Below are 26,164 nucleotides of genomic sequence, written 5' to 3'. Positions count from 1 at the left end.
GGGGAAAGCACAAGGGCTGAGCAGTGGGAAGAAAATATCACCAGCACCCCCTGCTGGCTGAGTGACCCTGTCCTGTGGCACGCGTTTCTACAGCCAGTGACAAAGGCCTGGGCTCTTCCGTCCTGCAGTTGCACCCACAGTGAGACAGCTATCCTCTGCTGGGATGATGAGGTCACAGGCGCCTGTCATCCAGAAGGCCAGAAGCACTCACCAAACGGCTGCTCCTGTGACAGAGGCCTGGTCCGTCCGTCCGCCCCCCCCCCCGTCTTCCCCCTCGCCATCCAGCTGTGCTTGCCATCATAGGTGTTGGCCCACTGAGGCCACTGGAAGCCTGGTCATCCCTGAGCCCTGCAGGCCTGGAGGTCAGGTGGGGGATAAAACTTTGAGGAGACCCTCTCCCACGCCGTGTTTCCATTGTTCGTCTGGGGTAAATTTCCCGAAGGAACGGCAAGACCGTTCTTCCAGCAGCATAGCTGCTGTGGGCCTTCCTTGCCGCCCAGGCAGGCAGCCAGCAGAGGGGGCGACAGCCATTCCACTTTCTTGTCCCCGGCTCCCTCCTCCTCAGCCAAGAGGAAATCAGCTGCAGGGGAGAGTCGTGGGGAGAATGCTGTCCTCAGGGCAGTCTTTGCAGAAAATTCAATTCAGATCATTAAAACAGGGGCCTGGAACACGCATCGCAGATGAGTACCTCCTTCACTGATTCCCCAGCCCTGAGCTGATCTTCATGTCACTGAATGTCTAGGAGTCCCGAGAGGTCGACATAAAGGCCACACAGGAGTCTTTGGGCTCCTTTTCCTTACACCGTTCCCTTTTGTAAACCCCCTACCTAACATCCCCACCCCACCCCCACCCTTTATCCCTCTCTCTTATCTCACTTTCTCTTTAAGGAAGTTGGTACTGGAAAAGAAAACAAAGACAAGAAGATCAAAACACCAGCATGTGGGATTCCTTTCGAAAAGTGTGGGTGAAGCTATGACTGAGGAGGGGTTTCTGCCTGTTAGCTGTAGCTGAATTAGGGGTGCTGGGGCATTCCCCAGGATCTTTTCTCTGTATTCGTGTGTTTGCATAAAATGCCTTTATTAGAATTAAAGAGCAAAGCCAGACCTGGCATTGGTGGCACACACCTTTAATCTCAGCACTTGGGAGGCAAAGGCAATCGAATCTCTGTGAGTTTGAGGCCAGCCTGGTCTACAGAGTTCCAAGACAGCCAAGGGTACACAGAGAAACCCTGTTTTGAAAAATTAAAAAAAAAATGACCCGGGTCATCAGGACCTGGACCTGGTGAAGTATTGTCTGTGCTGAGGTTATCACTAATGCGGTCTGTAATTTCAATAAAAAAAAAAAACCTCCAGTTAAAGAGATTTAAAGCATAGGGATAGATGACTTTGGGTGTCTCTAGACCCTCATATTCTACTGCTCTAATCCCTTACCCATATTCGAGGCAAAAATTACATGAGAATCAAGTCAGTGTGTCTCAGCTACTGCAGGAGCAAGCAATGGGGAGGTCCCTTGGATGGTTGGAGAAAAGACCCTGAGCAACCTTGAGGCAGGGATCTTAAAGGGCAGTGTAAGGGGAGTGTCTAGGGGTATGAAACAGTCTCAGGTTGGTGTGCTTCTAAGTTTGGACGACCTGCCCTGTGTTGATTGGTCAACTGGTTGTTATGGCCATAGGCCCTCCCAGGGCGGTTGCTATGCTCTGCGCGTCACTGTGTCACTGTCGTGCACTTGTCCGTAAAGCACACCCAGAGGCATAAAGCACAGCCCCACCAGCTAACTTTTGATTGGCTCCTTGCCATGAGGGCATCTGACCTCCTAGTGACCAGGACAGGAGCTGCAAGGTCATGCAAGAACATGGTAGCCTGTCATGGCTGCTAAAATGGGGCGGCTGGTCACTACAGTTTCGTTTTGTTTTTTGTTTTTTCAAGACAGAGTTTCTCTGTTGCTTAGGTTGTCCTGGAACTCCCTCTGTAGATCAAGCTGGCCTCGAACTCACAGACATCCGCCTGCCTCTCTGCCTCCCGAGTGCTGGGATTAAAGGTGTGCTCCACCAATGTCCAGCTCTATTACTGTTTGGTTTAGGGTGGGAAAGGAGAGGGGGTTTGAGAGAGATTAGCTGAGGGAGATCATCCTTAGTCAACAGGTGTCTAACAACAGGCAAGGCTCTGACTACCGCAAAGCAGACAAAACAGGCTGTCTACTGTTAAGGGCTTCAGACACAAGGGGAGGATCTTGCATCAAGAGGAAGCAGGCTCAGTTAATATGTGACCTATGCTACCTAACAAGGTAGAGGAATTGGGCATACTTGGGTTACATGACAGGGGTCACTCCTGACAATAGGCAGGCTGCCTCTGATCCTGGAGTATCGGGGTGGGAACCTGGGTGTGTTCTTGCCCTCCTGTAGCCTTCAATGCTTATGGCCTGGTAACCTGGCCATATATATATTTGTGTGTGCATGAGAGAGAGAGAGCCTTTGTGTGTGTGTGTGTATGTGTACAGACTATTTTATAGAAAAAGTGAGATCCTAAAGATTAGCAGACATCTGAATCACAAAGCAATCTGTTTCCTGCTGAATTGGGGCAGCATCGGGTTAGAGGGGCTCCTTGTTTGGTGGTGTGTAGTCAGGAAGTGGCCTTAGGTCAGAGACTGGTATCTGAATTCACACATCAGGACACTGTCACCTTGTGAAACTATCTGGAGTTGGATTTGTTGAATTCTAGAAGAAATGAACTGCTTAAATTTATGGGGGGAGGACAAGGATAAGCATAGGAGTTACTGACTAAATGGGAACCATCCCAGGAAGCAGTGTTCTCAACACCCCCAAGTTTTTACTCAACTTCCTGGAAGATACATTTGTTATTTGGGGGGGGGCTTTTTCTGATTAGTTCAAAAGAGTGAGTCTGACTGTTTATCAGATGGGTTGGAGGAGTCTGTGGGAAGGCTACAAAGAGTGAAGGCAATTTTTACGGGCTTTTCATCCTTGTCTGTAAAGTTGACCTCCATTCAGAGATTAAGTAGCTTTTGAGTTTGAACCAGGAACACAGATTGGCATGGATTAGCAGTTCAAGTCTTGAGCCATAGCCACCAAGACAGAGGACCAGAAAAACTAGTTTTGTGCACTTCTCTGTAAGGAGGAGTTTGCCAAAGTCCGACATTATATTTCCTGGAGTACACTTAAAACAAGTTCTGATTTAAGTTTGAACTCCAAATCCTGCAGCCTCCACCTCCTAAGGATAACAGGCATGGGACATCACCACCGCCTTGCTACTGTCAGCATCCTGGGTCCCAAAGGCATAACAGACACAAATGAACAATGTGGCATCTCGCCTGAGTGGCAGTTAATCTTCATAATCAGTTTAACTGGATTTAGAATCACCTAGGAGATACACTTGGGTAGGACTGCGTGTTCCAGTGAGAAATAATGGAGGAGGGGAGACCCACCCTCAATGTGGCTAGTCCCGTAAGTCCCAGAGTGAATAAAAAAGGGAAAGAAAGGGGCCAGTTGTATCTTGTTTCATCATGTCTGGCTGTTGTCTCCTTTCTGAAGGGAAAGAGATGGGGAGTGGATCTGGGGCAGAGGGGCGGGAAAAGGGAAGTGGTGGGAGTGGACAGAAACTGAGGTCAGGACGTGTTGTATGGGAGAAGAATCTATTTTCAAGAAGAAAAACTAAATATTTTCATGTAAAACTTGTAGCAGTACCTACCAGTGACACTGACTGCAGCAATATTTTTGCTGTCTGTACAACAATAAGAAGCTTTATACATAAAACCTGAACACTTTGGGCCCCTTAAAATTTTTTAAAGACTAATTGTGGGCTGGAGAGATGGCTCAGAGGTTAAGAGCACTGACTGCTCTTCCAAGAGGTCCCAGCAACCACATGGTGGCTCACAACCATCCATAATGAGATCTGGTGCCCTCTTCTGATGTGTAGGCGTACATGGAGGCAGGATGTTGTATTCATAATAAATTAATAAATCTTTAAAATTTTTAAAGACTAATTGAATGCAAGCACTCATGTCTGTCTGCATCATGGTCTGTGTATACGAGAAATGTCCCAGCCACACGCTCCTGCCATGGAATTCTGCCATGCCATCACCACCACAATGGACTGCATCCCACAAACCATGAGTCAAAATGGATCTCTCCTTCATTTTATCAAAGCCACACTTTGAGAAAATAAAAATTAAAATGTACCTGAGAAAACATTCTATGTGAATTCATGATTCCAAACTATTGTCTTGGACATGCATGTTTGTAACAGCTCCCATGGAAAGATGGATCAAATAACTCACACTCAACTTAGCAAAAACTTTCCACGAAGATCTAAGTGAAGCCTACTACATGTCCTCCTAATGACCTTGACAGAGACACAGCACAGTTACCAGAGTATACCTCTCCAGCATCTTGAGACCCTGGGAACTGCAGCCCTGCTGGCCACTTGGAAACTTTCTGTGCAGAAATTCTTGCAGAAGTGGCTCCTGGGAGGAGTCGTGCTAAGAAGTTGAAAATAACACAGAAGCTTGATCCAGTTCCTCAACTGGATGACGGCTCGTGCTCGGGTTGGGCTCCCAGGTTTCTGCTGTGAGGTTATCTGGACCCATAAAGAACACTCTCATCTCAAAATCCAAAGGAAGGAATTGTCTGGCTTGTTGCCCGCCATGGAAACTGAACTGAACAGCTCTCTGCCTTAATGCCTGGGCACACGCTTTTCCTCCTACACCAGAAGCAACTCCATGGCTGCTCAAGACTGCCTCCCTCGCTTGCTGTCTTTGTGCTCAACCAGCATGATGCTCAGCAACACCCCAAACTAAGGAACCAGGCGCACAAGCGTAGTGAGAGATCTAATCTGTGCATCCACACACAAGCTCTACAGACCAGGGCCCCGACCACTACCTCTGATGTCTCTAGGGCCCAAGAGATGAACCACATTTTAGAACTGTGTTCTAACTCAGTAATGGGAAGCATTAAACTGCCAAATTTTTAGTGGAAGAAATAAATGGCATCATTAAGAAACCTCCAGAATCTGAGGTCACTAGGCTGGATGTGTGTCAAGCAAGGACAGGAAAAGGCTGTGGTCACTTGGCACTTAGTACACTGTGGGCTTTGATGTGGTCACACCTCTACTACATCACCTCTTGGGTTCTTCTGTCCACGCCTCATGTGGTCACAGGGACACAGTCATGGCCAGAGCCTGGTCCTGTCCCCAGGATTATAAACAAGCACTCCTGTGGCCAGTTCCTAGGCTCAGGCTGGATGTGACCTCTGTCTCCATCTTTTGTGTTTATTTCTCATCCCTCAGTTTCTATAGATTAGGCCTCTTCTTGTTCCTACAAGGGATGCTGGTCTCATTCTGCTTTGGGAGTTCCCCAGATGTGACAGCAGTGGTGGAGTTCTTGCTGCTATGGTCTCCTCAGGATACAAGGCCCCTACATCCAGAAGACAGTGAAGAGATGAATGATGACTCCTTCCTGGGCTGTTTCCTGGTCGGTTTACTTTTTCCTAATATCTCAAAACCTAATTCCTGATTATAGGATTTTCAGGAAGGATAAATCCCTTAGTGTCTTCTCTTAGAATTGTGTTTTGCTCTGCTTGGCTCCTCTGCTAATCCTGGTCAATGGAAACAGACTCCCCAGGGAAAGTAATACAGCAGTGATTATTCCTCAGATAATTGTGTGTCAAATGAGTGACATACTTCTGTTGCTTCTAGGGCACACCATGAAGTAACCAAAAGTATTGCAGGCTTCGTGGAGCATGCATTGTAGTGAGAGCATGCATATGATACACCACGACCAAAATAAAAAAGGAACTGTCATTTCAGAATGTAGCAAACATTACAGAGGTGTTCCAAAGAACACCTCTATAGGTGTTTAATAGGGAACCCCGTGTGGGACACATTGGAGCAGATTTTCAGGAAGAAAAAAAAATAAGATCATAAGAAATCTCCCTGAGGATATCCAACCCATGCTTTTTCCAGGCTGGGGACCCTAAAGTACTGATGCACTGTGGCAGAAGTGTGTCTATATGTGTGGATGAATAAGGAAGCTAACCACTAGAGCAGAGTCATGTCAACATCTGGCTACATCCTAAGCCTGGAGGACACTGGAACAGTTCAGACCTTTCTCTCTGAGACAGAGCCAGAAGACAGTTGCCCTCGGGGAAGTGGGATGAGACTGTTGGTTCCCCTTTTAGAGGAAAGGGTCACATAGCATCTGGGAAGAATGGTGCCTTTCGCTGAGATTTGGGCATTGAGGAAAATCGGCGTTCTGTATCTTATGCCACTGATGGCCTTCTTAGGGCTCAGATATCTCAGATCTACCAAATCAATCATGTTGGACCTCCACCCCTGAAGTCCCACACTTCTCAGGTGTGCCAGGTGAAGGAACATTGCCCTAAGCCACATTCGCCAACTCCACACAGATGCGAGAAGCAAATGAGTTTGGCCAGAGGTGAGTTTTTAATTAAAACAACCAGTCTTCACAAGACACAAAACACACATGAGACCAGGTGGAAAAGAAGTACTCAGCTCTCGTTGCCCTTCCCCCTGAAGCTCTTCCTTTCCTTTCCCTGACATCAGTAGGACAGGTACTGGGTACTAATTTCCACTGCTCCTATTTAACCAGAGGAAGGAAGCTTGAGGTCCTAGATTCCCCTAGGGCCAGTTACCATTTCTCCTGGGATCCAATGAACACCCAAGGAGAGATGGCTTATCGTCACTAGCCAAAATAGAGATTTAAATGAAGAACTGCTTGCTAGCCGCCTCCCTCACCTTTGATCCCTTCCATGATCACCAACCACCCTGCACATAGATATACTATTAAGTCAGAAAACAGAGTTCTAGCCGCACCCAGACCTCAAGCCAGGACTGAGTCCTCTATGGGTTATTTGCATGTGTACTGCAGGGATTCAGAAGAAAGGTGACCTGTCAAATCAGAACAGAAAAAGTTCCATCGAGCAAGCCGTTCTTGGCTTTGATTCCCATTGCATCAGAAGACAAGCCCGCTCCTCTGCTGGATAGTGCTGCCTCCCACCACCGCCTCCTTGTCTGCAACCCCATTGTCTGTTCACAGTACCCCTGCCCTCTGGGAGCTTCCGACCCTCCACCCTGGTCCTGCTGCTGGGCCCAGCTCTTTTAAAGCTCTTAAGCCTCTTGGCCAAACCTGGATTCCTCATAGATCACTCACCATTTAAATTATTTGACTATGCAGCTTCCCACATGTAGATCCTCCAACAGTGCCCTCTTCTTCAGTTTAATCTTCATCCCACTTCCCGCCAGTTTTATTTCCTTTAAACCATGCCACTTCCCAATATCCCTAATCGCTCAAAACCCACTTTTTTCCACTCTCAAGATAGTCTGGGTATATCCTTCTGCTCCGACATCCACAAAAACCTCCTTCTCTGCCAGAATCTCCTTGACACTGGTGTCTTCTCCCAGCTTTGCTTCACATTACTCCACTCCACATGATGTCCTCTTGTCCCCTCTGTCTTAGTTACCCTTCTATAGCTGTGAAGAGTTGCCATGACCAAGGCTATTTATGAAAGAAAGCATTTAGGTGTGGGCTCGCTTACAGTATCATAGGGTGAGCCCATGAGCATCATGGCAGGGAGCATGACAGCAGGCAGGCTAGCATGGCTCTTAAGAAGTAGCTGAGGGCTTACATGTTAATAAGGAAGAGACAGAGTGCTAACTGGGAAATGGAATGGGCTTTTGAAACATCAAAGCCCACCCTCAGTGACACATCTCCTAATCTTTCCAAAACAGTTCCACCAACTAAGAACCAAGATTTAAATATATGAACCTATGGAGGCCATTATCATCCAAGTCACCACATCCTTACACCTATTTGCTCCTCCCAGGATCTCTTCCTCACCTTCCCTTCCCCTTCACTTGAGTCTCCTGCTCAGGACACCCTTGCAGAGGGTGGAGGGGATGTGTACTGAAGGAGGGCTCCAGCAACAGTGTAACAGCTTGGGGAATGCTCCTTCTCCTTGACAACTCCAGTGACACCGGGTGCTGGTGAGTTGACTGGGGCTCAGTTGGCAGAAGTTGCACCAGCCTGAACAGAAAGTTCCTGCCCACTGGGCCTGAGCTGGCGTGGCTTCAGCACCACGGACAGTTCCTGGACCGGCCCATGGCGCTAACCCTAGGGAGAGACAGCTTGCACCACTAGCCTCTTGTACCTGCCCACATACTCTGTGGGGCAACACGTGACTGAGCTCAATGGACACAAAGGAAAAGCCTGAGAATCAACACAGAGGTCCTGTGCAAACCCAGTGGCCAAGAGGAAAAAGAGAGATGCTGAAAGAGGAAGCAGAAATGGGGAGGGAGCGCAGAGGAATTCTAAAATTTCACGAATTCTTTTTCATATGTCCAGCCATCTCAGAAGTTGAATGAAGCCCATCTTCAAGGACTTCTGGAGAGGGGCTACACCTGCCTCTTTTGTACTCAGCAATCTGCATTGCTGGGGATGCCCTGGAACACAGAACCATGGACCAGACTCTTCTAGAGTGACCATTCTGCTTGACATTTATGGGAGCATGTGTAATTAGTAAACCCTGGATTCAGTTCGAAACCCCCCAAATCAAGAGAATAGTGCCATCTAGTTTTAGAATGGGTCTTTCCATCGCAATAAAGCCAATTAAGATAGCCCCTCATAGGCGGATGCAAAGGCTTGTTTCCCAGATGACACAGATTCAGTCAGATCGACAATTAACACTCTCACAATGTGATGTGACCTCTCTGTGTGTATGTGAACATACATATGCACATCTGTGTACATGTGTTACAGGCCATAGGTTCAGTCAAGTGTCTTTATTGCACTCTACCTTATTTTTTGAGATGAAATCTCACTGAGCCTGGGGTTCACTGATTGGGCAAGACTAGCTGGCAGATGAGCCTCCTGTCCCCATGTCCCCAGCAGGATTACAGGCATGTGCTGACACGTCTGGGTTTTAGATGAGTATTGATGATCCGAACTCAAGCACGCATGATTACGCAACAAATACTTTACTGAGCCATCTTCCCAGGCCCATGAGTGTTATTAGAAGACAAGGAAGTGCTTTCATTTATTATTTAAACTACTCCCACAGCTTGGCTGAGCCTCAGTCATCACTTGTCACACTTGATCGTCAACCTTCTACCTTGCCCTGCATTGGCAGCTAAGGTGTGGAAAGACCCAATGATTAGTTTCTGAGATACAATGTCAAGCATAACCTTGATAGCATCTTTTCTTTTAGTTTTACAATTTTTAACAAATGTTAAATCAGTGAAGTTTTGTTACTTAGATATGTTCATTTTCTGCAGTAATGATTGCAAACTGAGGGCCTGCTTCATGACTTTAATACTCTGAATATCTGAATGGGTTGGTGATTATTAGGATTATGTAAGAAATTTGTTTAACTGTGGGGCATGAATGTCATAAAATTATATGGAGACTTGTTTTCTTGCTTGCTTGCTTGCTTTAGTATTTGTGTATATTTTTTAATTTTAGATTTACTTAGTTCATACATGTTTTTCCTGAGTGTATATCTGTGTACCATGTGCATGCCTGATACTCATCGGGGTCAGAAGAGAGTGTCCAATCCCCTGGAACTGGAGCTATGGATGGTAGTGAATCACCATGTGGGTGCTGGGAGCCAAGCCTGCATTCTCTAAAAAAGCAACTAATGTTCTTAACTGCTGAATCGTATTTCCAGCCCCAGTATCTGCATATTTAATATCTAGTCCAAGACAATGCTTCTTCATCCAATGTGGCTCAGAGGAACCAAAATGTTGAGCACCCTCTGTGATGAGTCTGTCGAGCGCTGCCACACAATGGCCTCTGTGCCAACGCACTGAGTGAAGAGGGACCCTCCGTAGTAGCACTCTCGGCTTAGGCTCTCTGCTTTCAGATGGATTTCCACTGGCGGATGCCTTCTTATTGTCGGGCATCTTCCCACCTTCCCAGCGCAGACTAACAGGGTTTCCATTAATCTCTTTCCCAATTATAACTGCTTCTTCAGCCTCCTTGTCTACAACTCTGCCCTCATTCATTTCCTCCCCAAGTGGACCATTTTCATTTCTTCCTAATGCAGCTGATGCTCTCACTCACTATAGATCTGGATGATGAGAGCAGTAACCATGCTACAGTCTGGATGGAGTCCGCTCTTGGACAAAGCAATCCATTACTTTTGAGTACAGCCTCACTTGAGTTCTCAAGACATGGACTAAATACATCAGGTTCTTTGGCAGAATACAGAACAAATGTTCTCTAACCCAGTTCCCAAGAGAGCCCTTGTTTCCCTCTGAAACCTCATGAGCCACACCTCCATTGTCTGCATCTCTCTCAACATTCTGGTTTTCCAAACTCACACCAGAATGCACCGTTAAGCTGTGTTTATAACAATCAAGGACTTTTCCAAATTCTTCCACATTCATCCTACAAACCAGTCCCACAGCAACCAGTTCGGTTTTCTGAAACGGTTACTTCCATTGCTGTGACAGAGCACCAGAGGAAGCCGACTTAGGAGGAGATAGTCCATCATGGCAGAGAAGCCATGTCAACAGGAACACGAGAGATAGTCCATCATGGCAGAGAAGCCATGTCAACAGGAACACGAGAGAGGCTGATCACACTGGCTGCATAGTCATGAAGCAAAGAGAAAGAAATGCTGATTCTCCACTTGATTTTTTTTTTAGGTTTTCAAGACAGGGTTTCTCTTTGCTTTGGAGGCTGTCCTGGAACTAGCTCTTGTAGACCAGGCTGGCCCCAAACTCAGAGATCCGCCTGTCTCTGCCTCCCAAGTGCTGGGATTAAAGGCGTGCGCCACCAACACCCGGCCACTTGATTTCTTGTAACGAGTCTTTCTCTGTCCCTCCAGCCAGCTCCCAAGTAATGACACAGAGGCTTCTTATTAATTCTGAAAGCTTGGCTTATAGTAGTTTGTTCCTAACTAGCTCTTACAGCTTTAATTACCCGTTTATATTGACCTACATTCTACCGCATGGTGTTACCCCTCTTCCATTGTGTACCTCCTGTTTCCTCTCTGTCTTCTGGGGTCCCCTGCCTGCCTACATTCTTCCTCTTCTTCCTTTCTCCCCAGAAGTCCTGCCTCTATCTCCTGCCTAATCATTCCTTTTTATTACACCAGTCACAGCAATTCACTGTCACACAGTACACAAGTATTCCACATTTCCCACTTTTGCCTTTAAAAAGAAAGGTTTTAATTATACATAGTAAAACTATATAGAATAAGAACAATTATTAGATAAGAATTACATTCACAATGTTTAGTCCGTATGTATTTGGCAAATTCAGAGGAAGTGATAACATTCATAATGCATTGAATGACCAAAAGCTACCCATCCTACCTCTTGAGGATATAGGAATCATGTTCTCTACATTGCTTCATGTTGTCTGTGGGGTGACAGCATCTCTACGGAGTCCTGAGAAAATTGAGATAATGATCAAGTCCTGGGAGAGCTAGCTATATCATTTGTTGTCCATGTTCTGTGTAACAGGAAAGTATAGGACTTATCTGAAGTCCTGGCTGAGTAGTTTGTAAGGCTGGGCCATCTCAGCCAGCAGCTTTGAAGTTGTTCTGGATGCAGAATTTTGAGGAAACAGCAACAGCAGCATTCTGAAAGGCTGGATCACCTGGGCTAACTGTTTTTATTGGTGTCTGATCCCTTTTTATCCTTTTATTGTGAAAGCTTGGTCTTAGCTTAGGCTTGTTCCTAACTTGCCCTTATAACTTAAACTAACCCATTTATATTCATCTACATTCTCTCATGTGGCATTATCTCTCCTCCATCTTGTACCTTCTGTTTCCTCTCAGTGTCTGGTGGCAACTCCCGCATTCCTAGATTCCCTCCCCCACATTCTCTCCCCAGAAATCCCACCTATACCTCCTGCCTAGCTATTGGCCATTCAGTTTTTTATTACACCAATCACAGCAATTCACCATCACACCGTATACAGATGTCCCACAAGTTTCCCCTGTTTGATTAGTACAGAATTGTGCTGCCCACACTTAGGTTGTATCTTCTCATCTTAGTTACCTTGATCCAGAACTCCCTCAGAGACATGTCCAGTGGTTTGTGCCCTAGATAGCTGTAATCCTGCCAAGAAGACAACATCAACCACCACAGACACTATCACATGTACTTTTTTATTTAACAACCCTGGGGATGGAACCCAGGAACTTGTATGTGCTAAGCTTCATCTTCAACCCAACACATAGCTTTTGAGTCCCAAGGAAGTGGTAGTTTTCCCAGGGAAGGCAACCAATATGCAAAACTGATAGAGCTGGATCTCAAGACTTCAGCCAAGTGCACAGATTTGGCTCTGGCCTCTGGTAAGAAGTGGGGAACCCTTGAGGAACAGCCTCAGGTTGGGTTTAGGAATTCCCTTACTGAGTCATGCTGTGAATTTTGGCTCCACACAACTTTGGCTCTCTCTGCCTTTCTCTGCCTTATATTTCAATATCTCTTTCTGCAGTCCAGTGCCTCTCTTGTTGAATAGTTGGTTTCATACAATTGAATAGTTGAGTTGGTTGCAAAGAAACTAGACCACTTTTTTCCTACAACCATGCTTCTGACGTTTTCCACTCCATCTAAAGTGCTTTCTCACACTGAATCCCCGAATATCCATTTTTTTCTTCTCCCATTTGATTACTGTAGCATCTTGGTGTATTCCTCCATGATTTTCACTGCTTTAAAAAATGATTATTTGTAGAACTATTCCCCACCCCCATAAAATTGCTTTTTGTTGCTATAGTACAATACCATGACCAAAAGCAACTAATTTAAAAGAGGGTTTATTTTGGCTTTTACTTCCAGATGGAGAGTCCACAATGGTAAGGGAAGCAGCAGCAAGCAGCCAGAGCCAGAAGCTGGGCAATCACAGGTAGGAAGTGGAGAGCAAACAGGAAGTGGGGTGAGGCTATAAACTCTCAAAGCCCATCCCCAGTGACATGCTTCTTCAAGCAAAGTTTTTTTTCTAAAAGTTCCATAACTTTCCCAAAGAGCACACCAACTAGTGAGCAAGTGTTTAACTACCTGAATCTCTGGGTTACATTCCTTATTCTTACTACCACAACCCCCTAAACTATAAACACCTTATGAATGCCATATCAATCAGTTCCCTCTCAATACTCCAGAGTGCACCTAACCCAAAGCCCTGAGCACAGTAAGTGTTCAAACCTTATGTTCACTAAAAGGATAAGGTAACTCTTGGGGTACAGAAGACAGAGGACAAGAAGCAATTGTGCTTGGCTGTGGTGGTGAATGGCATTCTACCCCTGTATGTCTCACCTTCAAAATGGCATGGTAAAAGTTGGGAGTGTGGCTAAGTGGTATAATGCTTTGCCTAGCATGTATAAAGCACTGTGTTTGGCCCCAAACAGTAAAAAATGAATAACAAAATTAAATGGCATTATAATAATATATTTGGAAGTTGTGTGTATACACGAATGTGTTTATATATACGTCTGTATTATGTATGCAGACATATATAATGAACTTTTGTGTGTATACAGTTGGAGACAAAATGTGTTAAAATTTGGATTTCTAGGGAAAGGTTCCATGATTTCTCTTAGCCGTCTTCCTCACAAACTTGTGTATGTTAATCCTGGCCTCCAGCTTGGAGTTCTGGAGAGTTAGGAGACATGGCAGGGACAGGCGAATCACTGAGTCACTGTGATGGTCATAGCCCTGCCTTGCAGAATTCTGGTCCTTTTCTCTCTCTTCCAAGTCAGACCCATGTGAAAAGTCACTGCCATAAGCTGCCATTGCTATGAGTATCCCACTCCAGATGTTATGTCTTCCCCCACCAGAATGAACTGTATCACCTGAACAACAAACCAAAATAAAGCTCTCCTCCACAAGTTGCTTCTCTTTAGGTATCTGACCTGTTTAGGTATCAATATGAAGAGCAACTAATACAGGAGTCACTTCTAGGCTTCCTCTTCGTTGTGACACATACATGTTTTAAATAGTTCTACGGTAATTGATAGAACATGAGGATATTGATGAGGACTTTAGAAGCCGAAGACTACCTATAGGAATAGCAAGGCCTTTGGCTTTTCTGACCAGGGCACCCCCACTAACCAGGGCACCCTCACTACCCTTTTCTATCTGTGTAATAAGTGTAATAACCATCTGTGTTATTCTGAGTGGAAAGAGTCACTTATTTCTGTCCTCAAGGTTCCCACCTGGATCTGGTCAGACAGCTCTCCAGCTAGATGGGGGAAGCTACTGTGGAAGAGACAGAAACTACATCAGCTTCTGCCCAGAAGATTCACTGGATTCTGCACAACTGCAAGTCATTTTTGTAGGGAGTAGGGAGGGGTACTTTATTATAAGAGCACATTTGTACATCTTGTCGAAAGAAACCAGCATAGGCACACTACAAACAGAGTAGTACATACGTATCTCCAGCAGCCTCGGGAGGAATATAATGCTCAGGAGTATGCAAACCCCCACCACGACACAGAAAGATGGCGATGGGGGAAGTGCGGGGGATGATACGGAGAAAATTGTAAAGACCATGAATCTCAGCGACAAGGCTGGCCAACTGACCAGAAGGACAAGGCTAAACTTTGGGAATGCCTTTGTTCTGAGTCTGCTAGCTGGAGACAGGAAGGAGGAGGCAGGATTTGGGATGCTAGTCCTCCGGCTTTCCAGACTGACGGCTCCATAAATACAGCACACCCCGGAGGTTCAAGCCCTGTCTCTGCCCACTGACATTTGTGGTACAAGGCAGAAAAAAAACATAAGCACTTCTTTCCATCGAGTGCCTTTGACCAAAATACCAGCTTAACCATGTTCCCACCCTCCTGCCACCACACAGACAAGATCTTCTGGGTCATGCTGCTCTTGTGGTCTGTGGGAGACTTAAAATGAACCAGATTATCATCCTCAGAGAGATAAAGCTGACAAGCCTGCAAATGTTTTCTGGATCTGCATTCATGTCAGTGAGGTGGTCCCCGCCGACACCTGTATTTTAATTCATGTTTTAAGGATCTCTGGGACCTGACTCTTTGACTATGAGATGGGCATACTAACTGAGTCCCCACCACATGAGGTTATAAGGAGAAACCAACCATTCATGTGAAGTATGACCGGGAATAAGCATTTGACTCAGGCAGCAAAAACAAGGCATATGTTGTTACCACTCCAGATTTTCAGAAGTGATGAGGCTCAACGACTATGTTATCTGCTTGTCTCATTGCTGTGACAAAAATACCTGACAGGAAGCAAATAAGGAAGGAAATATGTTTTGGTTTTGTTTTGGTACACAGCCCCAGGAGCCAAAGCAGCTGCTCACATTAGCATCTGCAGCCAGGAAGCAGGGAGTGATGGGTGCTAGTGTTCAGATAACTTTACCCTTTTTATTCACCCAGGACTCCAGGTCATGGGATGGTGGGCCAGGCACAGCAGACCATTAATCCCAGCACTTGGCAGACAGAGGAGGGCAGATCTACATAGCTTCAGGCCAACCAAGGACATATAGTGAAATCTTGTCTCAAGAAAAATCCATCACGTCAATTAACCTAGTTTAGATAATCTTCCATAGGCATACCCAGAGGCTATCCTTTAACGGTTAATCCTGCTTGTCAACTTGACTGCATCTGGAATCGGCTAGGAGGATGTCTACGAGCAGACTTCCAGCAGCCAACCACATGTAAGGAGAACCAAGGGGAGGCTCGTTCTTTCCTCTCTTGTCTTCTCATCTCTCACTGGCAAGTTCATCCACCCTGGTTTAGACTTTGCCTCATTATCACTGACATCAGAACTCAGATCCTGCCACCTTTACATCTGCTGCAACACTACACTGCTGCAGGGTCCTCCCTGCAGGTGGGGGGGGGGTGTTCAGCCGGCCTCTTCCCAGGGGGCTGAGCGGGATGGTGAGGGTCAATGACTCAGACCCTCCCCCCATTAGTTACCAGGGAGAAAAACCCACACTGAGTCGGGAGTCTGTCGAAGCAGGATCTCGATTTATTCCAACACACAGGAACTTATACAGGACTAAGGTAGGGGATGGGAATCTTAGGATAGGGTAAGGTGACTTGAGGAGTTAAGGGCCAATAGTATTCCACCAATCAGGCAGGTAGCTAGGCAGGGGGCAATCTTGCATCAGATCTGACTGAGTCACCCCCACGTGGAGGTTACAGGTTAGAGACAGGTCGTTAACTCCAGCCAGGCTCGGGAGGTTACACTGGGCCTCACATCCGAGCCCAAAACTCAAGTCAGGCTCAGGAGCTTACACTAGGCCTTTCTTAGGCCCAACACACTGCCACCTGAAATTTGGGCTGGACGCAGCCTTCCTCGGAGAAGCTTCTCACTGCAGTGGGCAGCAGTTAATGGAAACTCATAAGCACCCACGCTGCTGAGTGATGGTGGGGCGCTCGGCCTGCATGGGGATAGATAAGTCACTCCCAGCAAGGCTCAGGGAGCTTCATGAAGTCCGGGTGGGAAAGGATGAGAACAAAGGATGTTGAGATGAGCTGCAGAAAGACATCGTCTGGACATGGCACTGCCCCTGCACTCACATTCGCTACAGCTGCAAATCATCTGCATAAGACTGTACCCACGAGCATTTCCTCATGGGTGAGAGGGGGTCCTTTAAGGCCTCACTCCCCCAAGAGGGACAGCTGGTGGTTGTTAAGGGAGGAGTGTCACTTTCTTCAGTGGTGTAGCCACTGGTAAGCTGCCCGAAAGCCAGTAAATAACCTCCCACCCCTGCTCTAAATTCAGAGGGTCACACACAAAAGGGAGGCGTCCAGAGGCATCAAGACAGGAGGGGGCTTGTTGGGAGGAGGGTTCCAGTGAGGGAGAGAGGGTGACAGTCACTGTATGAATAAAAAATAATTCACTATGTAAATTCATTGTAAGGTTAGAGAGATTAAGAGCACTGGCAGCTCTTTCATAGGACCTGGGTTCAAGTCCCAGCACCCACACAGCAGTTCACAACTCTCTATAATTCTGGTTTCAGGGGATCTGACACCTTCATACCAATGCAAATAAAATAAAGTTAAATTACTTTAAAAATAAATAATAAATTCGTTGTATAAATGAATAAAACACATTATGTAACCGCATTATTTAAACGCATAAGACTAAAAATCATTATGTAAGGATATTGAACTATCTAAGTAAGTAAAGACCTCAGCTTCTTCCACTCTGTGACACGCACTGGAGCAATGAGTTGCATGTCTCAGCACCAATTTTCTGTGGTGCTTGCTCTTAGTGTCGTGAGAGTCCCAGACAGACCCACCTGCAAGAAGAAGGGGTTTGTATCAACTCAGTTTGAGGGTACAATCCATCTTGGTGGGAACGTCATGGTGGTGGAAGTTTGAGGTGGCTGGTCACACTATACACAGTGCAGCAGAGTGATGAATGGTAGTGTCCATCCCTTCTTTCTTATCCATCCCAGGACTTCACCCATGGAGTGATGCCACACTCGGTGGGTCTTTCCATTTCAACTAAATCTAAGTAGTTCCTTCACAGGTTTTCTGAGTGACTCTAGATCCTCTGGAGCAGTGGTGGCGCACGCCTTTAATCCCAGCACTCAGAAAGCAGAGGCAGGTGGATCTCTGTGAGTTCGAGGCCAGCCTGGTCTATACAATGAGTTCCAGGACACCCAGTCTCGAAAAACAGAACAAAAAGAAATAATCGCACACTGAATGGTTCACAAACAACAGAATATGAAGTTTCACAGGTCTCAAGTCCAAAATCAAAGCAATTTGATGTCCATTCATAAGTGCTCTGCCTTCAAAGTAATCACCACCTAGAGGCTCCAGATCTTAATCCATTACCTTGGAATTTACTTTTAAATTATGTTTACCTTATGTGCATTTGTGTTTTGCCTGCATGCATGCCTATTTGAGGGTGTCAGACCCCTTGGAGTTACAGTTGTGACCCGCCATGTGGTTGCCGGGAATTGAACTCAGGACCTCTGGAAGAGCAGCCAGTGCTCTTAACCACTGACTCATCTCTCCAGACCCGATCCCATTACCTTGGATGTTAGGAATTTCACTCGTAATTTGTGAGGTCATAAACACTGAGGTTATCATACCACATTCATTAGTCCAGCTTCTCCAGGGAAACAGAAACAGGTAGGTGTGTGTGTGTGTGTGTGTGTGTGTGTGTGTGTGTGTGTGTGTGTGTGTGTGTGTGTGTGTGTGTAAAGATTTGTTTTAGGAGACCGGCTCATAGGATTGCCCAGTCTAACTTCTGAAGGTGAGGCTATCAGGCTGGAGGCCACAGAGAGGCTAACTCATACTTCATGAATGCTGCTGGCATTAACTTCTCTATCATAGTCTTTGTCTTATTCAATGTCCACCTTCATTTGCTTCACTTGAGATTTGCCAATTTTAATGTTAAGCTCATCCAAAAACACCTTCCAAGAAACAACTAGAAAAAAAAAATACCTGACTAAGTATCTGGGCACCATGGCTCCGTTGAGTTGGTTGATGCACAACATTATCCCAGCAATAATAGCTCCATTCCAGCATTAGCCACATATACTTCCAACACACATCACCAGTTCAATTGATCTCGTAAAGTCTATGAAGTAATTAAATATGCTCACGTTTAACTATGCAGAACCTAAGCCCTGCGATGATTTAATCTGAAAATGTACACAATTTAGAATCTTTTGCCCAAGCATGGTGGTGCATGGCTTTAATTCCAGGACTTGGGAGGCAGAGGCAGGTATATCTCTGTAAGTTTGAAGCCAGCCTGGTCTACATAATGAGTTCCAGGCCACCCAGGGATACATAGTAAGGCCCTGTCTGGGAAAAAAAAATAAAGCTTATCACTATCAACTTCAAGGCCAGGGTAATCCTGAGAGCTCTCAAGTTCACAATCATCCTGGAGAAACAGTCAAATACCAGCTTCAAAAATGAAATGGCAAGATTCCATTCTGGAAACAATAGATCAGGAGCCAGGTGTGGTGGGGCACATCTGTAATCCCTGGACTTGCTGAAGCTATCTTGTGCTGCAGAAAAAGACTCTTGTCTCAAAAAGCAAAGCAAATAATCAATGGGGAAGGAGGGTGATTCTCAGGCAAGTTCCAATGCCTTACATATTTCATTACTTTTTGAAGAATGATCATTGTCCTCTTCACACTCAGCGTTTCTTGTCACTTGTCTTCCACAGCAACCTGAAAGATGAAGTAAGCCCACAGGACTGTGCCTGTGTTGGGAAGTCCACATAAATCCCCACCCTCCCTCCATCTGAAGACAAGCTAGGCAAGCCAATGGGCAATGCTGCTATTATAGGTTCCTCTACCATTTTATTTCTGTCATCTTTAACTCACCACTCTGTTCAGTGACCTAAGATTGCACTCATTGCTTTGCATTCTAGTTATCAAGATGATATTTGGGACGAAGATGGTTGTAGTCATGCATTTTTTTTTCAAGACAGAGTTTCTCTGTGTAGCTTTGTAAACCAGGCTGTCCTTGAACCCACAAAGATCTGCCTGCTTCTGCCTCTTGAGTTAAAGGTATATGCCACCACCTCCCAGCTGTGTCCATATCTTTTAACAATACTTCCTGCACCTTATACCTGCTAGGTCAGAGCTTCTATGACCTGACCATACCTAACTGAGAAGAAGTCTGAGAAACATTCTCTATTCTAGGCGGATACATGGTTTTCAAATGCTTCTGTTTCGTGTGTACGTGTGTGCCTGGGTGTACCATGCCAATGCAGATGTTCATAGAAACGGGAAGAGAATGAGCCAGATCCCCGGAACTGGAGTTATAGTAAGTTATGAGGTGTAGGATGAGTATCGAGAGTTCTTAACCACTTAGGAGATAGTAGAGAATACTGCAGATGAGAGAAGTCACACGAAGTTAGGCATGGGTCTTTGAAACAGAGAACGATTCAAGGTTCACGTTAGGTCAATGATGGGGGTGTGGGGGAGCGGGGCTTCCCAACAGCAGCTGCTGCTTCCCTCCCTCCAGCTCTCTCCCACAGCAGGTTCTTCAGACACCCACTTTCTGGAAACATGTTGGGAGGGAATTCTGACACTGACACACCTAAAAGCCAAGACACACTCCAGATTCCTGACCCACAGAAACACTAATGAAATTTTAATCCTTCCTTTAAAAGAAACGTCATTAGTAACTGGTTTGGTTTTTGTCTTTTTTTCTGCCAACGCTGAGACTGGAGTCTGCCCTCCAAAGCAGTATCAGAGATGTTTCTGATGAGGAATTCTTCAAACCATTTCAAGATGTGGCTGGCTGGGCTACAAAGGAAAGAAGTGATAAATACCAGGGTGACGGAAACACACTAGGGAAGTTCAAACACAGAGGGGCTGCAGCAGATCCTGGGTGGACAGGGAGAGAAGGCCATTCTGCCTCAGTGTAACCACAGCAAGGGGGCTGGGAGTGGAGTTCACAGCAGGGTTTATGGAATTGAGCTCAGGGTTAGCACTCTTCCGGGGTTTTGAGCAACAACCTAAGTGCCTTTATCAGGGACTGGAATGCTCAGGGCCCCACGTGGAATCAAGGCTGCCGGGAAAACATGCTGCTTGCTGGATCACAGCACTCGAGCACCCAGTGTTCCTTAGTCAGAGCAGAGAAGTGGAGTAACCAGGTGACCCCAAAACTATTAACGGGATACAAGAAAGTGGGTTCACCGCAAAGGATTTGTTTTCCATATAGGAACAGTAGGCCATGTAGAGAGTAATGTTATTTACATAATGTGGTGATCTGATGTAGTGGATTCAAGTGACAGGAAGGGCATGTGTCAGTCCTATCCAGCATAGGCGGAAGGGCCAAAAAAAAATGGTGACTAACTTCCCTGATTGTCCCTGCCATTCCTTTCTGCCACAGGGAAGTAAGTGTCCAGGATTTATCCTGGCAGGCAGCTAAGGCCCAAACTCCAAGAACTGGGATAGAAGCAAGCTGGCCTTAGGATGAAATATTTTATTGACAAATGTATGGTGCTATTGTTCACAATCCCATGGGGAGATAAAGGACACGAATGTAAATCCCTAATATGAAAACTGACTCCTGAGTATGACCATAGCAGTCAAACTCAATGGACAAAAGTAGGAGTAAGTATGGATGGAGCCTCTAACTTGTGCCCAAACAGTAGAAAAGTCATTGATTAGTATCCAGAGGTTCCCAAGCAGCTGTATTTCACATCCACTCTGCTCCTCTTTGTAATTATCTTCATTTTCCTTAAGAGTCACTTTTAAGTGTATGACTATTTGTCTGCAGTGTGTATGTGCGTCACATTTGTGCAGTGCCCACATAGGTCACAAGGGGGCACCAGAGTCACCAGAGAAATGGAGGACAGACAATTGTGAACCACAATGTAAGTGCTGGGAACCAAACTCAGGTGCTCTTAACGACTTGTCTCTCCAGTCCCATTATCCCCCCCTTTTTTTGTGGTTTTTCCAGGACAGACAGGGTTTCTGTGTATTGTGTTGAAGCCTGTCCTGGAACTCTCTGTAGACCAGGCTGGCCTCAAACTCACAGAGATCTGCCTGCCTCTGCCTCCTGAGTGCTGGGATTAAAGGTGTGCGCCACCACCACCCGGGTTATCTTTCCTTTTTAAAGTTTCTCAAACACGTTGTTGTTGTTGCTACATATTGATTATATATAGTACTGGCTTTATTATACATAAAGACATTTTCCAGCAAGTATATAATGTACATGCCCTCCCTGCCCTTACTACCCTCCTCTCCTCTTTCTCTCACTTGTTCCTTGGTTCAGCTTTCTTCCATGTTCATGTCACATGTGTATATGCACACATTATTTTATGTGTCTATAGAAAACCTAGGATCCATCAATGAGAGAAAACGTGACTTTATGAACTTAATGTTTTTTACCCTAGCATCCACTTACAGGAAGCAACATAATTTCACTCTTCTTTTTGACTGAGGAATATTCCACTGTGGGGGGTGGGGAGATGGCTCAGTGGTTAAGAACACTGTCTGCTCTTCTAGAGGACTCCGGTTCAATTCCCAGCGCCCCCATGGTGGCTCACTACTGTCTGTAACTCCTGCTTCAGGGTATCCAACACCCTCATTTGAACATACATTCAGGCAAATGTACATGCAATAAAATAAATATAATTTATTTTACTATTCCATTGTGTATATATGTTACCTTTCCTTTAACTCTCCTCTGTCCGTGGTTAGCTAGGTTGGTTCTATAACTTAACTGTTGTGAAAGATGCTTTAATAAACACTTATGTGCAAGTATCTCTGTGATGTCTGGACTGGGTCAGACTGTGAATCTATTTTGTTGTTGTTTGAGACACTGAAAGCTGATGTCCATGGTGGCACTTCCTTCAGCAGTCCACAACAGTTCCCTTTTCTTCAAATCTCCACCATCACGTGTTTTATTTTGTTTTGAGATGGGGTGTCACTACACAGCCCTCACTGGCTTGGAACTCACTATGTAGACTCTGGCCAATCTGCCTGCTGCTGCCTCCTCAGGGCAGGGATTAAAGTTACTCGCCACCACTAACAGAGTTCTTAGTCCCCTCTGAAGCAGCATGACCCAGGCTTCCACTATTTCTGCTGGCAATTTGGTCTTCCAAAGCCTCACCAGAATAACCTGTTAAGCTCTACTTGCAGCATTCTAGAGTTTCTCTAGCCACAGCTCCAAAGTCTTCCACATTCTTCCTGAAAGCTAGTTCCAACCACCTAGGAACTAAATGGCCAGTTTACCACAGTAATGATTCCATCCTCAGCACCACACACACACACACACACACACACACACACACACACACACACACACACACACACGAATGAGGTGGTGTTGGAAAGTCAGAACAAATCAAAGGAATGCTAATTAAAAACTAAAAGAAAAGCTTCCAGGCCAACAGTCGACATCCTCATTGGTGGCAGGTGAAAGGGGTAAACTAAACTCAAAGGCTTCCCTTTTAAAAATGAAGGGACCAGACCCTCACTCAGCCCCCTGCTTTAGCAGCCATGACAGGCTGCAGAAAACACACGTAGGCCTCTGACACAAGGAAACTCCAGATCCTCTGGCCTCCTAGAGTCTAGGGCCAAAACTTAACACAAAGAAACTCCAGACCCCACCCCCAGCCTCCTAGATACTTGGTTCCTGGGAACTGTTTGACCACAAAAGAAACTTCAGGGGGGACCAAAACCTCCCCTGTAGTCTCCAGGATATAGTTCTGAAAACTATTGGTATCTATGTACAACAGGCCACCTGCAAGTAACAAGACAATATCATAGAAACCACAGAATGTTCCCTCAGCGCTGACCAATGAGAATTTAATTGCTACACAGGTATATCATGCCAAAATATGACTTTGAGAAATTCTCCTAATTGTTCTCAAATGTCAACCAATCAGAAACCAACCCGTACCTACTGATGTAATCCTGTAACTTTTGTCTATAAAACCTAGCAGTAGACAGGGAACTTCACTCCCTCTGGAGGCTGCTGCGACAGCAAGCCAGACAGGGTCCCTGTCATGGGTGATGAACAATCATTAAACCTTGCTTTTGCAATCTGGTGGGTCTTCCTGGTGTTCTCTGGGCACTTTGTAACTTGGGCACAACAACAGGACTTTCTGAGTTTCAATGAAGAAGACTGTCAATGTGGAATTTATACAAAGTTATACCATTAAAAGTCAGGAGAGGAGAGGAACACTAAGACGGCTCTGGGGTAAGAGCACTTGCCTCCAAATCAAATAACCTGAGTTCAATCCCCGAGACACACCTGGTGGGAGAAGAAACCCAATTCCTGCAAATTGTACATAGATACACAAACACACACACAATAAATAAGTGTAACTTTATTTGTTTGCTTGCTTATTGATTGGTTTTACAAGACAGGGTTTCTGTGTGTAACAGCTCTGGCTGTCCCAGAACTTGCTTTGTAGACTAAGCTGGCCTTGAACTCACAGAGACTGGCCTGCCTCTGCCTCCCAAGTGCTGGGATTAAAGGTGCACACCATCCCCACTGCCCGACAAATAAGTATAATTTAAAAGACTTAAAAGATATCAACCGGACTGGAGAGATAGCTCAGAGGTTAAGAGCACTGTTGTTCTTCCAGAGGTCCTGAGTTCAATTCCCAGCAACCACATGGTGGCTCACAACCATCCATGATGAGATCTGGTGCCCTCTCCTGGTGTGCAGACATATACATGAAGCAAGATGTTGTAGTCACAATAAATAAAATCTTTACAAAAAAAAAAGATATCAACCAAAAAAAAAAGATATCTACTAAGGAATTTATTATTTATAAAGCTTTCACTGACAAAGATAGGAGAACCTCTGTGAGTTCAAGGCCAGCCTGATCTATATAGCACGTTCCAGGTCATGCAGAACTACATAGTGAGAGCCTGCCTTAAAAAGGAGGGAGGGAGGGAGGGAAGGAGGGAGGGAGGGAGGGAGGGAGGGAGGGAGGGAGGGAGGGAGGGAGGGAGGGAGGGAGGGAGGGAAAGGAAGAAGGCTTCACTGAAAGAGATATACTTCCATCAGCAAGTAATAAAAACAATGGGGAAAGTGGAAACGGAAGACAAGAAATCCATTCGCTGTGCATAAAGAATGAGTGAAATATGTAATGTGCTGCATCTCCCTGGGTCTTTCCTACCCCCTCTTTACCCTGTCAAATGCCTTTGGTGTGGTGATATATTATTAATCATTTAATAAAGATTGCCTGAAGGATCAGAAAGCAATGCCAGCCACACTAGTTAGCTGTAGAAGCTAGGCAGTAGTGGCACACACCTTTAATTCCAGGACTCAGGAGAGAGGCAGGTGGATCTGAGTTCAAAGCCACCCTGCCCTACACAAGAGTGAAGAGTAACAGGATTCACGCCTTTAATCCCAGCACTAGGGAGGTAGAGGCAGGAGGATATGGCTGGGCAGAGAAAGGAATACAAGGAGGAAGAGACAGGAACTCAGAGCTTTTGTCTCTGAGGATTTGTGAAGAAAGAATTGCCATTTTAGCTGGGTAAAGGTAAGATTTAGTGGCTTGGCTGCTTTGCTTCTCTGATCTTCAGCTTGAAGCTTGAAACCCAGTATCTGTCTCTAGTGTGGATTCCCTGGTCCTCTGGCTCTTTCCCATAGGACACTGGTGTGGGCAGTGTATACAGTGTTCTCTTGGTCCTCACTGTGGGCTGATTCTTGATGGGACAAAACAGCCTCGAGGCCACTGAATCACCTCTGTACTACTCCCTACACACAAGACTCCTTCAAGGGCCAAGGCTGACCCAGACCCACACAAACCCCTCATGCCTATGAGTGACTAGCTCCAGCATATTGCACTCTTGTGGATTTCTGAATCCCACCCACACCTTTTATAGTTAATTTATGCATTACAGGATGGGAGCCATGTCAATCCTGGTAGGTCTCTGAGAACCTGTTAGATCTAAGCACTCACTGTCCAATCACAACTAGTCTGAGGGACGGAAAGCTGCGATGAACCTGAAACATTAGATATTACACCACTAAGATGAGCCAGGTAGGCTGGTGTCCAAATGGCACAAACCTGACAATCTGAGTTCAGTCCCTGGATCTGACAGGAAAAAGGGAGAAAACCATCCACTGACAGTTGTCCTCTGATTTCCATATACTATGGCACATATACACCCACCGTCACGCACATATCCTGCACGCTGTTTTGTTTTGTTTTTCTAGGATGAACAAGGTGAAGTTGCACTGCAACTTAGTTTACGGTCCTGTGTTGTCCAAAAGGCAGACTGGTGAAGTTTAAACTTTATTAGGAAAAAATACAGGATTCGGGATGAATGTCCACAAATTTTAGGGTCAGAAATCTGCACCTGCAGGGTTTGACTTGCAAAGCCTTACTTCTGCCTTCTTAACATCTTTGATAACTGACAGTATTTCAAAGACATTCTATACTGAATTCGCCTTCTCTTCACTCAAACTCCATCCACAGCTCCAGGTGATACTCAAGTCTCCAGCCATCTTGGATTCCTTTTCTCCCTCACTACCCAGCTCCAGTCTCCAGGAGAGAGCATCCTACATGGGAATACCCCTCAACTCCTTCCCTTTCCAGCCCTCATGCCCAGCTCATTTCTCACATTCCGCTGCAGCTAGCATGCATGGCTTGACTCTGGAAACCTGGCTGGAGCGACACAGGAATAAAGAAATGACACATATACAGAAAAGCTGGGATCAGGTGGGCTGTGTTTGCTCTGATGAAGGGCACCAACGACACTATAC

General features: G+C 45.7%; 1 long non-coding RNA gene across 5 annotated transcripts in view; it reads right to left on the bottom strand.

Moving 5' to 3' along the window:
• LOC106022317 overlaps positions 1–26,164 on the bottom strand; it is a 63,946-nt gene that overhangs the window by 24,382 nt on the left and 13,400 nt on the right. The window contains exon 5 of one of the 5 annotated variants that reach the window (XR_005873903.1): positions 16,044–19,143. The exons of the other annotated variants lie outside the window; for them this stretch is intronic. This is a non-coding gene — a long non-coding RNA (uncharacterized LOC106022317). Of the gene's footprint in view, positions 1–16,043; positions 19,144–26,164 lie in introns of those variants that run through there. 5 annotated transcript variants of the gene reach the window in all.

This window comes from Mesocricetus auratus, unplaced genomic scaffold, assembly GCF_017639785.1.
Source record: "Mesocricetus auratus isolate SY011 unplaced genomic scaffold, BCM_Maur_2.0 Super-Scaffold_100676, whole genome shotgun sequence".
Classification (NCBI taxonomy): domain Eukaryota; kingdom Metazoa; phylum Chordata; class Mammalia; order Rodentia; family Cricetidae; genus Mesocricetus; species Mesocricetus auratus.
The sequence above is the reverse complement of the archived record's forward strand: the minus strand, read 5'-3'. Positions and strand labels throughout refer to the sequence as shown.